This window comes from Conger conger, chromosome 9, assembly GCF_963514075.1.
Source record: "Conger conger chromosome 9, fConCon1.1, whole genome shotgun sequence".
In the NCBI taxonomy this organism is placed as follows: Eukaryota; Metazoa; Chordata; class Actinopteri; order Anguilliformes; family Congridae; genus Conger; species Conger conger.
The window spans coordinates 5,209,788-5,215,787 of record NC_083768.1 but is presented as its reverse complement, the minus strand read 5'-3'; positions in this window follow the sequence as shown (position 1 = coordinate 5,215,787).

Sequence of the window (6,000 nt, the reverse complement as noted above, 5' to 3'; positions counted from 1 at the left end):
TTTTATAGTGTGTGTGTTTATAGTGAAACACTACTTCTGTGGTGTGTGTGTGTTTATAGTGACACACTACTTTTGTAGTGCGTGTGTGTGTGTGTGACTTGTATCAAAACCTGCACAGCGTGTCCAAATTCAAACCTGCGTCTGACAGGCCTAAGGATTTCACTCTGAATAATGCCTTTAAATCATCAAGTATGGTCATAAATTAATTTAAGACTTGTCAGAAACTCATTCTGTTAACTGAGCCAATGTTACTCCGTAGCGCGGACCCCAACAGCGTTTAATGTGAAAAATTAGCATTATCGATGAGACAAAACAAACGACTAAGAATCTTGCTGGCTTGCTCGTCGATATTGAAAGATACGAGTTTAAAAATGCATGTTTTGGGGCGACAGGGTGACTCACTCGGGGAAGGCCGGCCCGGCGGAGGGAAGACGAGCCTCAGAAAAGTGCGACAGCGTAGCCCCATCGCATGACCTGCCGTCGGGCGTGTAACTTTTACAACGTTTATTCCTTAAATAATGCAGTTCTCCCGGTCAGTGTTCAGCGAGGGCTTTGACGGCCGTGGCGTGAGTCTCCAGCGACCGCGGTGACGTAGACGGCCTCCGCAACGCACAGCTCAGCCGCCGAGAAGTGTTTACACAGACATTACCGTTAGTCCACTTAATATCTGCGGCATTAGCCCGCAGGTCTCCTCCAGTAAGCCGCGGCTACATCAGCGGGATGGACATATTAAAACCAGCTTCACTGGGACCACTGGGAGTCCATGGGCTTTTCTTTTTTTTTTTAGACCCCATGACGCATAGTTGGTCATACTGTGGTTCCATCTCATCCCTGTCTGTCACGTTTGTAACTGACGTGGCATCAAACTGAAGCTCCAAAGAGCCCCATGGTCTGGTGTCTGTGAAGGCTCTGTTCCAGTGTGTGGATGGACCCCATGGTCTGGTATCTGTTAGGCTCTCTTCCAGTGTGTGGATGGGCCCCATGGTCTGGTATCGGTTAAGGCTCTGTTCCAGTGTGTGGATGGGCCCCATGGTCTGGTGTCTGTGAAGGCTCTGTTCCACTGTGTGGATGGACCCCATGGTCTGGTATCTGTTAGGCTCTGTTCCAGTGTGTGGATGGGCCCCATGGTCTGGTGTCTGTTAGGCTCTGTTCCAGTGTGTGGATGGGCCCCATGGTCTGGTGTCTGTTAGGCTCTGTTCCAGTGTGTGGATGGGCCCCATGGTCTGGTATCGGTTCAGGCTCTGTCCAGTGTGTGGATGGGCCCCATGATCTGGTATCTGTAACATCAATTATTATAACTGCCTTTTTACATTTTTACAAGTATAAAACATATTTCAAAATCTTGCCATACCTTAAAATATCCCGCCATATTTTTCCATATAAATGGACTGACATGTGTGGGTGAGTAAGTGTGTGTGTGTGGGTAGACAGCTGTGTGTGTGTGTGTGTGTGTGTGTGTGAGAGACAGACGGAGTGTGAAATGTACTGTGTGTGTGTGTGTGGGTGAGTGAGTGTGTGTGTGAATTGAGGCAGCTGTGTGTGTGTGTGTAATGTGTGTGTGTGTGTGTGTGAATTGAGGCAGCTGTGTGTGTGTGTGTGTGTGAGAGACAGACGGAGTGTGAAATGTACTGTGTGTGTGTGTGTGTGTGGGTGGGTGGGTGGGTGGGTGAGTGAGTGAGTGAGTGAGTGAGTGAGTGAGTGAGTGAGTGAGTGAGTGAGTGAGTGAGTGTGTGTGTGTGTGTGTGTGTGAATTGAGGCAGCTGTGTGTGTGTGTAATGTGTGTGTGTGTGTGTGTGTGTGTGGGTGAGTGAGTGTGTGTGTGTGTGTGTGTGTGAATTGAGGCAGCTGTGTGTGTGTGTGTGTGTGTGTGTGTGTGTGAGAGACAGACGGAGTGTGAAATGTAGTGTATGTAAGTGTGTGATTGCAGTGTTGTGGTTCTGCAGTCTTAGTGAAGCCCTTACAGACACACGTGCGCTGTGTGGAAGGGCGTTCCCCTGAACGAGGAGGAGGGGTGATTTTAGGACAGGTGTTCCATTAGGGCGGTCCGGGTGGGGTCCCGTGTGCGGTACCAGGGCCGGCTGAGTGCGGTACCAGGCCCGGCTGAGAAAAGCGAGGCGGTTCTGAGGAAGAGCAAGGTTCCGCCCAAAACGCACGTCAACCCCCTTCCCCCACCCTGCTCTTATTCCAGTGTTTAGGGTCCAGAATGCGACCGTATGCATCAGCGGGGATACGTGGGTAATATTTAAGTGTCCAGTTTAACCACTTAAATACACGTCAGAGCACAAATGCTGTCCGTGACTGGAATGTCCTCGGCTGAACATTCCAATGCTGATGTCACAGTCACTACTGGTGAATGGAAAGCAGCGGCATTCTAGAACAGTGGCGTTCTGCAACGCTGAATATCGGAGAGAAAACTAAAACACAAAAAAAAAAAAAACTATTTATTCAAAGACTTTTTAAAATGTCATTTAAGTCACTGATTTGGGGGCCCACTCACTCACATCCGCTGCTGATTAAAAAGAACACGGAGACCCTGCAGCGCTGGCTTTAAACGCCCGCGTCGTGTTTTTTTAACTCTGCTGCTGCCGCTGTTGGGAGAGGCGAGTGGGGGCGCGGGCGGGCGGGTAGCCTTGGGAAGCGGAGACGGAGACGACAGCAGGCGGGGGCTATTATTTACAGAGATGTGGCCAGACGGGCAGGGGGGGAGACATCTGCTCTCTCCGTCCCGTGGGCCTGTGCCGAAATGCTCTCTGGCCTCTCCGTGGGACAGCGGATCGGCTGCAAGGGGCCCGCGTCCGTGTCGCTGTGCTGCCCTCTGCTGGGGAAAGCTCTACATCCTGCTCGCATTCACACTGCACAGCCGAATCAGGGACAGGCAACTCCAGTCCTGGAGGGGGCTGCAGTGTCTGCAGGTTTAACTCGAGTCCTGGAGGGGCGCAGTGTCTGCAGGTTTAACTCCAGTCCTGGAGGACCACAGTGTCTGCAGGTTTAACTCTAGTCCTGGAGGGGGCGCAGTGTCTGCAGGTTTAACTCCAGTCCTGGAGGGGGCGCAGTGTCTGCAGGTTTAACTCCAGTCCTGGAGGACCACAGTGTCTGCAGGTTTAACTCTAGTCCTGGAGGGGGCGCAGTGTCTGCAGGTTTAACTCCAGTCCTGGAGGGGGCACTGTGTCTGCAGGTTTAACTCTAGTCCTGGAGGGGCCGCAGGGTCTGCAGGTTTAACTCCAGTCCTGGAGGGGGTGCAGTGTCTGCAGGTTTAACTCCAGTCCTGGAGGGCCGCAGTGTCTGCAGGTTTAACTCCAGTCCTGGAGGGCCGCAGTGTCTGCAGGTTTAACTCCAGTCCTGGAGGGGGCGCAGTGTCTGCAGGTTTAACTCCAGTCCTGGAGGGGGCGCAGTGTCTGCAGGTTTAACTCCAGTCCTGGAGGGCCGCAGTGTCTGCAGGTTTGCATCAAAAGTTCATCACCTATAAATTAGACCACAATAAAATACTAGAAGACAAGAACATTTATCAGCTGCTGTAAATATCACGGAATGTGGCTATAAATGACAGATCATGTAAATGATTGGGCTAATTTAATGATTAAGAGGACAAGTTGCTCTGAAATCCAGAAGCAGATATGGCCTTCCTGGCTCATCGCTGGCTTAGAGAGACATTTAATCCATGAAGCTGAAGAACACATCGGATTAGAATAGGATTTTTATATTGCAAAGATAAATCACGGAAGCTGTTGTTCATATGGCAATTCCCCTAACTTTTAAGAGCACCAACGTACAAATAAGGGAACTGCACATCACGCTCCGGGCCTTGTAGTACACAGTAAAATGTCGAGTCGGTGTTAATTCAATTCTGACAAACAAGTCCAGACCCATATGTACTCTGTACGCGTTGGTTTAACACTGAATATTTCACTGGGCACCGCCTGTAGATTTTTGTGGTGGATTGTCCGAGAGGACTGGGAAGAGGCGGCCCTATAACAGCCCGGTAGGTTTGCTCTGAGGGTATGAGGGGAATGTGAACTCGGCAGGAATGTGGGAGATATTGGGGTGATTACGGGGGTGGGAGAGATCGGACGGAGACAAAAGCGTCGTGGGTGAGCTGCAGATGCCTTTGGGCAGAGGCATGGAGACGCGCAGGGAAGGTCCGACAGAAGAGCAGGCCAGGAGAGAGCCGGAGATCAGGCCCGATCAGTTACGTAAATCAGGCAGGAGAGAACTCGATATCAGGCCAGGAGCTGGGGTCACGTAGGCCAGGAGCTGGGTCACATAGAGCGGGCAGGAGAGAGCCTCACCTGGGGCATGCGCTTCTACCTCTTGACACGGGCGAGGAGTGTGGTCGAGCACATACAGTGCAGTCCGTAAGTATTTGGACAGTGGCGCGATCGCAAAGGGCCGTGCATGGTTCTGTCCACAGTAAATACATGTCATGTTCACGTCCAAGGTAAACACCTTCTATAAAAGTGAAAGCTGACAATCCGCATTTTTACCCGAGGGTATTTACACCCATGTGGAGTGACGGTTTGTCAAGAGTGCATTTAAGTGTGTTCTGAGCCAAGAGCAAGTCTGGGCAGGCAGTCAGGAAGGGACGGGGTCACTGGATGATGGACAGGTTGGTTCTTAGTGTCCAGCTCACAAATGTAGAATTCTCAGAGAGAGCATTGTCTCGCGATCTGGCGTCCCTTCAATGTTCTGGGCAGTTTGAATGTTTTCACATCTTTTTTTTTCCAAACCATGGTGCAGTTTTTTTCATCATGAACGGTTTGGTTCCATACTATGAAGTTCCGCTGAACCACAGTACACTTCTATAATATGTTTTCATCTCAGCACAGCCACCATTGAGCCTGTCTAGATTAGTGCATCACCAATGATAGCTTCACATATGTGCACTTTGCTTTCAAATCAGCTCTGGAGCAGACCACAGTCCACAGACAACCTGAGACTGCCCTTGTCCAAACTCCTAGGGGACTTTCTGGTACACTCTCGGGGTAGGAAAAAGACTCTTAACTATCTAAATAACCTAATTTTGAGAGCAAAATAACTCCTAATTAGCTCAGAATGAAAGCTCCCGGGGAGAGGCGGACACTCTGATGCTATCCGGGGTCACGGAGGGGGGGTAGTCCCCAGGCAGGCCCCACTCAACACAAACCCTGCTTTTGGAGACAAACCGCACCCCTGAGACTAGGTGGTGACAATCATCCCTTCATTAGGAAAAGGGTGGGGCGCCAACATCATCAGACAGCTGCACATGACGACGTGTCCGCGCGCACACTCCCACAACGGGTTTTCTGTGAATACAACGGTATTTTTAGAAAGTTTTTCAGAAAAGTCACGGGCCGTTCGCAATTCCCAGGGTGCGGTACTAATTTCCCCGCTGTCTGTTTTCCATCTCCCGCGGAGAGAAGGCGCAAACCTCGGGCTGAAATCATGCGACCGTTACGCACTCTGACTTAAGCGGGTCTCCCACCCATTGGAGGGTTTGCCTCCGTCCTGTCAGGCATCACTAACGGTTTTTAAAAGCATAATTTCAGCATCACTAATGTGCTTCTACCTGGCGCGGAGACAATGACATCATAATGGGCGTGACGGCGTGGAACATCTTTCAGCACAGGAAACGGCTAGAATGTCCACAATGTGAAAACAGTTAGAACGCTCACGTTTCAAGTTTGGACTGTACAGCGTGTGTCTGTGAATCTACTCGCATAGCGCCTGATTTATAGTTTCCATCCAGGAAATATGAACTGCCTTCAGTAGCCTACTGTTTTGCATTCAATTGTGAAATATGAGAGAATTGAGAAAGATGGTTTGTTCTGAATATGTGGAAACAACTGTATTGCCCCTCTCCTACATAAAATAGAAGTCGTTCGCTACAAAATGTGAGTCTGTAAAATTATTCAACGTTCTGGTTCCTTTTAAACTGCAGTCATCAATGCAGCTATAGTGCGAGTATATGCGATTCTAACCTAGGCTAAATTACTGAGAAATAATTAATCACGAAAGTTTGGTGAA